At 43.8% G+C, this 11,788-nt stretch overlaps 1 pseudogene; it reads left to right on the top strand.

The window, feature by feature from the left end:
* The first annotated feature begins 404 nt into the window (after positions 1–404).
* On the top strand, positions 405–1,148 carry LOC123067768 (putative cysteine-rich receptor-like protein kinase 9; annotated as a pseudogene).
* Positions 1,149–11,788: the final 10,640 nt, after the last annotated feature.

Here is an 11,788-nt window from a genome sequence, read left to right as displayed (position 1 = left end):
CAGGAGGGAGAAGACGCACGTGGGCGGGCCCTCCATCCTACGTGTCGCTAGGTGAGTCACTCGGTACGTTCACGCGTGGACGCGACCGGCCGAAGCTTCGGCCGGTGCCCCGTCGTGAAACGTTTCCCTTAGGAAATTGCGCGGAAAGCTTCCGAAGGACGGATGAGGCAACAAAACCCATGCGACGCTCGGCATGACTTTGAGGCTTTGACAGAGCCGATCTTAGCTAAGGGCCGGCGTCGCCGCATTCTATACTCCTCCTCGTCTCTCGATCGTCTGTGGGCAGGCCCGAAAGCGACCACACTTTCTCGTTCCACGGATCGCCCACTCACATGGTGCTCTCTAGCTCCCGCCGCCCTCTCCTCCTCCTCCCCCTCGTCCTCCTCCTCTCCCTCGTCGCCGCCATGACGGCGCTCACCTGCGCCACCTCCGAGGTCATCGTGACCAGGTGCTGCTCCACCTCCGAGGTCATCGTGACCATGTGTTGCCCGCCGCCGACGCCCACCGTCAACGGCAGCTGCAGCCTCCTCTCGCTCGTCGACGCCCTCCCCTCGGCCGCCGCGCGGACGGGCTTCGCCTCTCTGTGGACCGGCGGCGCGATCGTGCGCGGCTTCTGCTTCGGTGACACCGCGCCCGACCCGTGCCTCCGCTGCCTGTCCGACGCCAGCAGAAAGATCACCGACCAGTGCGGCGACGCCAGCCGGCGCGCGGACTTCCTGAACGACGGCTGCTTCCTGGGCTACGCTGACACCAGCGCGTCCTCCGCCGGCACGGACGACGACATCAGCGCGGGGAACTTCTTCGGGGACGCCGTCCCGCGCCTTGACGCCGCCGACATGCAGAACCTCGTGGCCGTGGCGCAGTCCCTGGTCCCACGGCCCGCAAACTGCTAGGTGGCCTCCGCCAGCGCGACCACCACGGCGAGCAACGGCGACACGGTGCACGTGCTGGCACAGTGCATGCCGGACCGCGACGCACCGGAGTGCGCCCGGTGCCTGCGGGATTCGACGCTGCAGATGGCCAGGAGCTGGGGGGCCACCACCGGCGCCGTGCAAGGAAGCGTGGCCGCGGTCCTCGGCCCCGACTGCTACCTCCGCTTCGAGATATCGGCACCGCCGCCGCCCGTAGCAGAGCAGATCCGTGAGTAGCTGATCTCCGTCCCCTAAATTTCTTGACGATTCTTGTTTGGTCCATGACTAGATTTGCAGTGCCTAACCTTAATCTTAGGCAAATCGTGGCTGCCATAAAAAAAATAAAAAAGGTGGCGAACAAAAAAACGCTATAAGCATGACAATATTTCATAAAAATACTGTTGTGACATATGCACTACGAGGAAAATGTTATAACTAATATGGACATTAATGACGCATCACAAATGTGGTGCGCCACTGCTATATAGCAGTGGCGCACCATGTGTAGGTACGTCATTTGTGTCCATATCACTAATGGGGCGCACCACAACCACGGTACGCCATTACTAACAAATTATTTTTTCAAAACTAGTAATGGCGCACCAGGGTATAGTGCGCCATTACTAGTTTTAACTAATAATGGCGCACACACTCTGTGCGTCACTACTAACAATTTTTTTTACTTTTTTTCAAAACTAGTAATGATGCACCAGACAACCGTGCGTTACTAGTTCAAACTATTAATGGCGCACCACAAACACGGTGCGCCACTAATAACAATTTTTTTTTGCAAAACTAGTAATGACGCACCACATAACAGGTGCGCCATAAGGGTTACTAATGGCGCATTGTTAGGTGGTGCGCCGTTAGTAACCTAGGAGCAGCTAGATATTTTGGACAGCCACCTACCACACTCACTTTCCCCACTTTATTCTCTCCACCTCCTCCTTCAAGCTTGTCTCGGGTGTCTCCTCCTCCTCACCTCATTTGCACCATAGATTCACCCAAATTAAATGGTTAAATTTCCTTTTTTTTGATAGGTAAGTAAGGGGAAAGCTTTCTTTATGTTGTAGATCTACTTTTTTCTCCCTCCAACAACGTGCACATGCACTTTTTATGGCCTAGATCTACGTATGTTTGTGGTGTTGCATATGTTTGTGTTTCCAGGTACCGGTATTTGAAATGCGATAGTTGCCAATATTTTGCTGGAAATATTGATTCATTTCCGTTTCGGCGAGAATTTGGCACTATACATTCTTTTTGGCCCTACTTTTAGTCAAAGTCATGCCAAAAAAATTTGGGTTTTAAAATATCGTTTTGCTCTACCCCGTAGGCGACCATGGTTCGCACGATGACCGAAGGCATCGTGAATAGGTTTTTGAGCTCTGCGAAGGCCGAGATGCTTCAAAAGAACGAGATGGAGATAAGATGTCCGTGTCGAAGATGCAAACTGAAGAGCCTTATGGACCCGGATTCCGTACAGGTGCGGGACCACCTGCTCTTGCGTGGTTTCATGGATGGCTATCGGTGGCAAGGTGATGAAGATGATTATGAAGTCGTCCACGGGGGTCGGGCAAGAAATGAGGAAGGGCAGCAAGACAACCGCGGCGAGGGCGGGCGAGAAGACGAAGAATCTCCAGGGCATGATCACGAAGTAGATGCAGTACACAGTCATCATGTAGAAGATGCCGGACATGATGATGAGGAAGATGCCAGAGCAGACGAAGGGCATGATCATGAAGATGAAGATACCGGAGCAGACGACGATGGACCATCGATGGGCTGGGTGCAGGACCCTCATATTCAAGAGCTGCTTCTCAAGCAGACGGATAACGCAAGAGCTGCCGCCCGAGAGAAAGCCAAGCTGGTCAACTGGAGATAGACACGGTTACTCCATTGTATGAAGGATGCAGGCCTGAGGATACCCGCCTGAAATAAATTCTCATGGCTCTGGAGATGAAGGTAAAACACAAAATAACCGACGCATGCTTCTACGAGAACATGTCATTCTGGCACGAACGTCTTCCCAAGGGGAACAAGTGCCCGACCAGTTTCGAGGAGGCGAAGAAAATCGTGTGTCTTCTGGATTTACCGCACGTGAAATACCATGTGTGCATGAACAATTGCATCATTTATCGGGACGAGCATGCGGAGTTTACCATATGTCCGGTGTGCGGCATCACTCGATACAAGAAGAAGAAGAAAGCTCCTCAAAAAGTGGTGTGGTACTTTCCGATCACTCCTTGTCTGCAGCGGTATTTCGTGGACCCTAAGGTAGCAAAGCTCCTGCGTTGGCACGTGGATATGGAGGAGAAGAAGCGAGAAGATGACGGAAATGATCCGGAGATAAATAAAAAAGACAAGATGCTGAGTCACCCTAAGGATGCGAGCCAGTGGCAAGCATTGAACTTCGAACACCCAGAATATGGGGACGATCCAAGAAACATCGTGCTGGGCGCGAGCACCGATAGAGTCAATCCGTTTGGCAGCCAGAGAAGCACACATAGCACCTGGCCTTTGTTTGTATGGATGTACAACCTTCCCCCCTGGTTGTGCATGAAGAGGAAGTACATTCACATGAGTATGCTAATTGAAGGGCCGAAATAACCAGGAAACGACATCAATCTGTATCTGGGGCTGCTGAAAGAGGAGCTAGACACGATGTGGAAAACGCCAGCCGATACGTGGGATGTCGCAGAGAAAGAATATTTCCCTATGAGAGCTGCACTGCTCACGACGGTGCATGACTGATGACCCACAAGTGTAGATGATCTATCATAGTCCTTTCGATAAGTAAGAGTGTCGAACCCAACGAGGAGCAGAAGGAAATGATAAGCGGTTTTCAGTAAGGTTTTCTCTGCAAGCACTGAAATAGTAGGTAACGGATAGTTTTGTGATAAGATAAATTGTAACGAGTAACAAGCAATGAAAGTAAATAAAGTGCAGCAAGGTGGCCCAATCCTTTTTGTAGAAAAGGATAAGCCTGGACAATTTCTTATAATGAGAAAAGAGCTCCCGAGGACACATGGGAATTATCGTCAAGCTAGTTTTCATCACGCTCATATGATTCGCGTTCGGTACTTTGATAATTTGATACGTGGGTGGACCGGTGCTTGGGTACTGCCCTTACTTGGAAAAGCATCCCACTTATGATTAACCCTTATTGCAAGTATCCGCAACTACAAAAGAAGTATTAAGGTAAACCTAACCACAACATTAAACATATTGATCCAAATTAGCCCTTAACGAATCAACGCATAAACTAGGGTTTAAGCTTCTGTCACTCTAGCAACCCATCATCTACTTATTACTTCCCAATGCCTTCCTCTAGGCCCAAATAATGGTGAAGTGTCATATAGTCGACATTCACATAACACCACTAGAGGAAAGACAACATACATCTCATCAAAATATCGAACAAATACCAAATTCACATGACTACTAATAGCAAGACTTCACCCATGTCCTCAGGAACAAACGTAACTACTCACAAAGCATATTCATGTTCCTAATAAGAGGAGTAATAATATGCATTAAGGATCTGAACATATGATCTTCCACCAAGTAAACCAATTAGCATCAACTACAAGGAGTAATCAACACTACTAGCAACCCACAGGTACCAATTAGTGGTTTGGATACAAGATTGGATACAAGAGATGAACTAGGGTTTTGAGAGGAGATGGTGCTGGTGAAGATGTTGATGGAGATTGACCCCTTCCTGATGAGAGGATCGTTGGTGATGATGATGGTAATGATTTCCCCCTCCCGGAGGGAAGTTTCCCCGGCAGAACAGCTCTCTCGGAGCTCTAAATTGGTTCCGCCAAGGTTCCACCTCGTGGCGGCGGAGTTTCGTCCCGTAAGTTTGCCCACGATTTTTTCCAGGGTAAAAGCCTTCATATAGCAGAAGATGGACACCGGAGGGCCACCGGGGAGCCCAGGAGACAGGGGGCGCGCCCAGTAGGGGTGGGCGCGTCCCCCACCCTCCTGGCCAGGGTGTGGGCCCCCTGAGGTGTTTCTTCCGCTCAATAATTCTTATTAATTACAAAAATAAGTTTCATAGAGTTTCAGGATTTTTGGAGCAGTGAAGAATAGGTTTCGAATGTTTGCTCCTTTTCCAGCCAGAATTCCAGCTGCCAGCATTCCCCCTCTTCATGGCAAACCTTGTAAAATAAGAGAGAATATCCATAAGTATTGATATATAATGTGTAATAACAGCCCATAATGCAATAAATATTAATATAAAAGCATGATGCAAAATGGACGTATCAACTCCCCCAAGCTTAGACCTCGCTTGTCCTCAAGCGGAAGCCGAAATCGAAAAATATGTCCACATGTTTAGAGATAGAGGTGTCGATAAAAATAAAATATGGACATGAGGGCATCATGATCATTCTTATAACAACAATATATATAGCTTTTATCATATGAATTCTTATGATCAAGTAACGATCAATTCACAATGTCAAGCATGGTTCAGAAACTTCATTGGAAGCTAACAAACTATAATCTCAGTCATTGAAGCAATTGCAATTTATCGTAACATCAAAAAGAGTCAAGAATAGAGCTTTTCAGCAAGTCCACATACTCAACTATCATGTAGTCTTCTGTAATTGCTAACACTCACGCAATACTTGTGGTTATGGAGTTTCAGCCTGACACTGAGAAAGATAGGGGCTTATTGTGTTGCCTCCCAACGTATTCACCTTTAGGTGATGTCAACAATAATAGTCCATGCTAACTTACACTCAATTGGATATATGTATCATGATCTTTCGAACACGAGGAGCTTGCCAAAGGATAAAATGAAAAAAAGGGAAAGGTGAAGATCACCTTGACTCAAGTATAAATTAAAAACATAAAGTAAAAGATAGGCCCTTCGCAGAGGGAAGCAGAGGTTGTCATGTGCGTTTAAGGTTGGATGCATAAAATCTTAATGCAAAAGAACGTCACTTTATATTGCCACTTGTATATGGACCTTTATTATGCAGTCTGTCGCTTTTATTGCTTCCATAACAAGATTGTGTAAAGCTTATTTTCTCTTCACTAATAAGTCATACATATTTAGATAGCAATTTTTATTGCCTGCAACATGACAACTTACTTGAAGGATCTTACTAAATCCATAGGTAGGTATGGTGGACTCTCATGGCAAAACTGGGTTTAAGGATATTTGGAAGCACAAGTAGTATCTCTACTTGGTGCAAGGAGTTTGGCTAGCATGAGGGGGAAAGGCAAGCTCAACATGTTTGGAAGGTCAATGACAATATACTTTAACTGAGATGTGAGAAAACATAAACCATTACGTTGTCTTCCTTGTCCAACATCAACTCTTTTAGCATGTCATACTTAATGAGTGCTCGCAAGCATAAAAGATGTCCATGATAATATATTTGCATGTGAACCTCTCTTTCCTTATCGCTTCCTATTAATTGCAACGATGACCAAAACTACGTTTATCAACTCTCAACAACTTTTATGCCTCATACTTTCTATGTGTGAAGTCATCACTAACCATAAGATCAATATGAACCCTTTTATTCTTTCTACTTTCCCAAGATCATAGCAAGATAGCAAAGCCCTTGACTCAACACTAATCTTTATTATAGATAGCTCACGGACTCGATTACATAAAGAGATCACAAAGCAAAACTCAAAACTACTTGATATCAAAACTTCAATCTACTAGATCAAGATACTACTAAAAGGATCAAACTAAATAAAACGGTAAAGATAGGAGTGTGATGGTGATACGACACCGGGGCACCTCCCCCAAGCTTGGCAGTTGCCAAGGGGAGTGCCCATACCCATATGATTATGTCCTCGGAGGTGGTGAAGTAGGAGTTGTTGATGATGTAGGCTTGTCATCCATCTTCCAAGGCATAGGCTCACCATCATAGAAGGATGATCGAGTCTCCAGGATCCTTAAATCTGCAGCCAAACTCCCTCTTGAATCTATATTCATACTCACAGTTCTGGTTTTGCAGGTCATAGATCTGGGCTTGGAGGTGCTCGATTTTATCTTGAAGCTTGAAGATGGTTTCCCCAATGACTTTGGCATCTAGCTTGTGCTTGTTGGTGAACTCCATGATCATCATCTGGTTGGCGTTGAGTCCATGCTCCACCATCCCTTGGCACTTGAAAACTTGCTGCTCCACAGCTTCGAGCTTTGTCTCCACGCTTCCGGTATGCTTTGGTCCCTCCACATCGCGGATGTGCAGCACCCCCTCACACATCTCAATGGTTTGAGGGTGTTGCAGCACCTCCGCGAGATAGGGGTTGATGACCCTCTCGAAAAACTTGTCATTGGGAGCACTTGGAGACGTCATGATGCTCTAGATCTGAAACAGAAACAGCTCGAAACAAAAACAGAGGATATTTGCGTGGTACGGTGGTCAAAACCTTCAGGAGTTTATATAATGAATTTTTACCGACCAGAATACGTAACCTGCAAGAAAATGGAGTCCGGGAGGCACACGAGGTGGCCACGAGATAGGGGGCACGCCCAGTAAGGGTGGGCGCGCCCTCCACCCTCGTGGAGGCCTCGTGTCCTTCCCGGACTACTTCTTTCTTCCTAAAATTCTTAAATATTCCAAAACTGATAAAAAGTGCCATTAGAATTGTTTTGGAGTCGGTTTACTTACCGTACCACATACCTATTCCTTTTCGAAGTCTGGAACGTTTTGGAAAGTGTCCCTTATGTATTCCTCCGTGGTTACGGTTTCAATAATATTAGTTTCCACATTAATAGGATTACCTGAGATATAATGTTTGGTTCTTTGACCGTTCACCACCCTCGGACTTGTGCCTTCGAAGTTGTTAATTCTTATGGCACCAGAACGATAGACCCCCTCGATAACGTAAGGACGTTCCCATTTAGAGAGAAGTTTTCCTGCAAAAAATCTTAAACGAGAGTTGAATAATAACACATAATCACCTACGTTAAACTCACGCTTTTGTATTCTTTTGTCATGCCAGCGTTTGACTTTTTCTTTGAATAGCTTGGCATTCTCATAGGCTTGGGTTCTCCATTCATCAAGTGAGCTAATATCAAACAACGTCTTCTCACCGGCAAGTTTGAAGTCATAGTTGAGCTCTTTAATAGCCCAATATGCTTTATGTTCAAGTTCTAGAGGTAAATGACAAGCTTTTCCATTAACCATCTTATATGGAGACATACCCATAGGATTTTTGTATGCAGTTCTATAAGCCCATAATGCATCATCAAGTTTTTTGGACCAATTCTTTCTAGATCTATTGACAGTCTTTTGCAAAATTAATTTGAGCTCTCTATTGCTCAACTCTACTTGACCACTAGACTGCGGATGACAAGGAGATGCGATTCTATGATTAACATCATACTTAGCAAGCATCTTACGGAAAGCACCATGAATAAAATGTGAACCACCATCAGTCATAAGATATCTAGGGACTCCAAACCTTGGAAAAATAACTTCTTTAAGCATTTTAATAGAAGTGTTATGATCAGCACTACTAGTTGGAATAGCTTCTACCCACTTAGTAACATAATCAACAGCAACTAAAATATGTGTATAACCATTAGAGGCGGGAAAAGGTCCCATATAGTCAAAGCCCCAAACATCAAATGGTTCAATAACAAGAGAATAATTCACAGGCCTTTCTTGGCGTGTACTAATATTACCAATTCTTTGACATTCATCACAAGATAAGACAAACTTATGGGCATCTTTGAAGAGAGTAGGCCAATAAAAACCAGATTGCAGTACCTTATGTGCAGTTCTATCTTCAGCGTGGTGTCGTCCATAGGATTTAGAGTGACACTTGTGTAGGATCTGTTCCTGTTCATGCTCAGGTACACAATGCCTAATAAAACCATCTACTCCTTCTTTATAAAGGTGTGGGTCATCCCAGAAGTAATGTCTGAAATCATAAAAGAATTTTTTTTTGCTGATATGTGAAACTAGGCGGTATAAATTTAGCAACAATGTAATTAGCATAATCAGCATACCAAGGAGCAGTACGAGTAGCATTAATGACCGCTAATTGTTCATCAGGAAAGCTATCATCAATAGGCAGTGGGTCATCAAGAACATTCTCTAACCTAGACAAGTTGTCTGCAACGGGGTTCTCAGCTCCCTTTCTATCAATAATATGCAAATCAAATTCTTGGAGCAAGAGAACCCATCTAATGGGTCTAGGCTTAGCATCTTTATTTTCCATAAGATATTTAATAGCAGCATGATTAGTGTGAATAGTAACTTTGGAATCAACAATATAAGGTCTAAACTTAACACAAGCAAACACAACTGCTAAGAATTCTTTTTCAGTAGTAGCATAATTTCTCTGGGAAGTATCAAGAGTCTTACTGGCATACTGGATAACATTCAATTTCTTATCAACTCTTTGCCCTAAAAGAACACCTACAGCATAATCACTAGCATCACACATAATTTCAAAGGGTAAATTCCAATCAGGTGGCTGAACAATAGGTGTAGTGATCAAAGCTTTCTTAAGTATTTCAAATGCTTCTACACAATCATCATCAAAGACAAAAGGAATATATTTTTGCAATAAGTTAGTCAGAGGCCTAGAGATTTTAGAAAAGTCCTTAATGAACCTCCTATAAAAACCGGCATGACCAAGGAAACTTCTTATACCTTTTATGTCCTTGGGACATGGCATCTTTTCAATAGCATCAACTTTAGCCTTATCAACTTCCATACCTCTCTCGGAAATATTATGCCCTAAGACAATGCCTTCATTAACCATAAAGTGGCACTTTTCCCAATTCAACACGAGGCTAGTGTCTTCACATCTCTGCAAAACTCGATCAAGGTTGCTCAAGCAATCATCAAAAGAGGATCCATAGACGGAGAAATCATCCATGAATACATCACAAATCTTTTCACAAAAGTCAGAGAATATAGCCATCATGCATCTTTGAAAGGTAGCAGGTGCATTACATAAACCAAAAGGCATACGTCTATAAGCAAAAGTACCGAAAGGGCAAGTAAAAGTAGTTTTTGATTGATCCCTCGCTGACACAGGTATTTGAGAGAAACCAAAATAACCTTCTAGAAAGCAGAAATGTGTGTGTTTGGATAGTCTTTCTAGCATTTGATCAATAAAAGGTAAAGGGTAATGATCTTTCTTAGTAGCTTTATTTAATTTACGGAAATCAATTACCATCCTATAACCTGTAATAATTCTTTGCGGGATCAATTCATCTTTATCATGAGGGACGATAGTAATACCTCCCTTTTTAGGAACACAATGGACAGGGCTTACCCAATCACTATTAGCAACGGGATAAATTATACCTGCCTCAAGGAGATTTAGTATCTCCTTTCTTACCACTTCTTTCATTTTGGGATTCAGTCGTCGTTGAGGATCTCTAACTGGTTTGGCATCTTTCTCCACATCTATTTTGTGTTGGCATAGAGTGGGACTAATGCCCTTAAGATCATCCAGAGTATATCCAATAGCAGCTCGGTGCTTCTTCAGAGTTTTCAATAATCTTTCTTCTTCTTGCCCTGAAAGGTTAGCACTAATAATAACAAGATATATTTTATTTTCATCAAGATAAGCATACTTAAGATTATCAGGTAATGGTTTGAGTTCAAACACGGGATCACCCTTGGGTGGAGGGGGATCCCCAAGAATTTCAACGGGAAGGTTATGTTTTAGCACAGGTTCCTATTTAAGGAACACTTCATCTATTTCCCTTCTTTCCTTCATAAACATATCATTTTCATGGGTGAAGTCTTGTTATTAGTAGTCATGTGAATTTTTTATTCGTTTGATATTTTGATGAGATGTATGTTGTCTCTCCTATAGTGGTGTTATGTGAACGTCGACTACATGACACTTCACCATTATTTGGGCCTAGAGTAAGGCATTGGGAAGTAATAAGTAGATGATGGGTTTCTAGAGTGACATAAGCTTAAACCCTAGTTTATGCGTTGCTTCATAAGGGGCTGATTTGGATGCATATGTCTAATGATGTGGTTAGGTTTACCTTAATACTTCTTTGTAGTTGCGGATAGTTGCAATAGGGGTTAATCATAAGTGGGTTGCTTGTCCAAGTAAGGGCAGTACCCAAGCACTGGTCCACCCACATATCAAATTATCGAAGTACCGAACGCGAATCATATGAGCGTGATGAAAACTAGCTTGACGATAATTCCCATGTGTCCTTGGGAGCTCTTTTTTCATTATAAGAAATTGTCCATGCTTATCCTTTGCTACAAAAAGGACTGGGCCACCTTGCTGCATTTTATTTACTTTCATTGCTTGTTACTCGTTACAATTTATCTTATCACAAAACTATCTGTTACCTACAATTTCAGTGCTTGTAGAGAAAACCTTACTGAAAACCGCTTATCATTTGCTTCTGCTCCTCGTTGGGTTCGACACTCTTACTTATCGACAGGACTACAATAGATCCCCTACACTTGTGGGTCTTCAAGACTCTTTTCTGGCGCCGTTGCCGGGGAGTGTAGCGCTTTTGGTGAGTGGAACTTGGTAAGGAAACATTTATATATTGTGCTGATATTTTCTGTTACTTGTTACTATGGAAACTAATCCTTTGAGGGGCTTGTTTGGGGTATCTTCACCCCGACCAAAAGAGAAAAGAGTTGCTCCTCAACCTAATGAACCTACTGAAAATATTTACTTTGAGATTCCTTTGGGTATGATAGAGAAACTGCTAGCTAATCCATTTGCAGGAGATGGAACATTACATCCCGATTTACATCTTATCTTTGTGGATGAAGTTTGTGGATTATTTAAGCTTGCAGGTATTCCCGATGATGTTGTCAAAAGGAAGGTCTTCCCTTTATCTTTGAAGGGAGATGCATTGACATGGTATAGGCTATGTGATGATACTGGATCTT

Source organism: Triticum aestivum, chromosome 3B (genome assembly GCF_018294505.1).
Source record: "Triticum aestivum cultivar Chinese Spring chromosome 3B, IWGSC CS RefSeq v2.1, whole genome shotgun sequence".
Taxonomy (NCBI): domain Eukaryota; kingdom Viridiplantae; phylum Streptophyta; class Magnoliopsida; order Poales; family Poaceae; genus Triticum; species Triticum aestivum.
The sequence above is the reverse complement of the archived record's forward strand: the minus strand, read 5'-3'. Positions and strand labels throughout refer to the sequence as shown.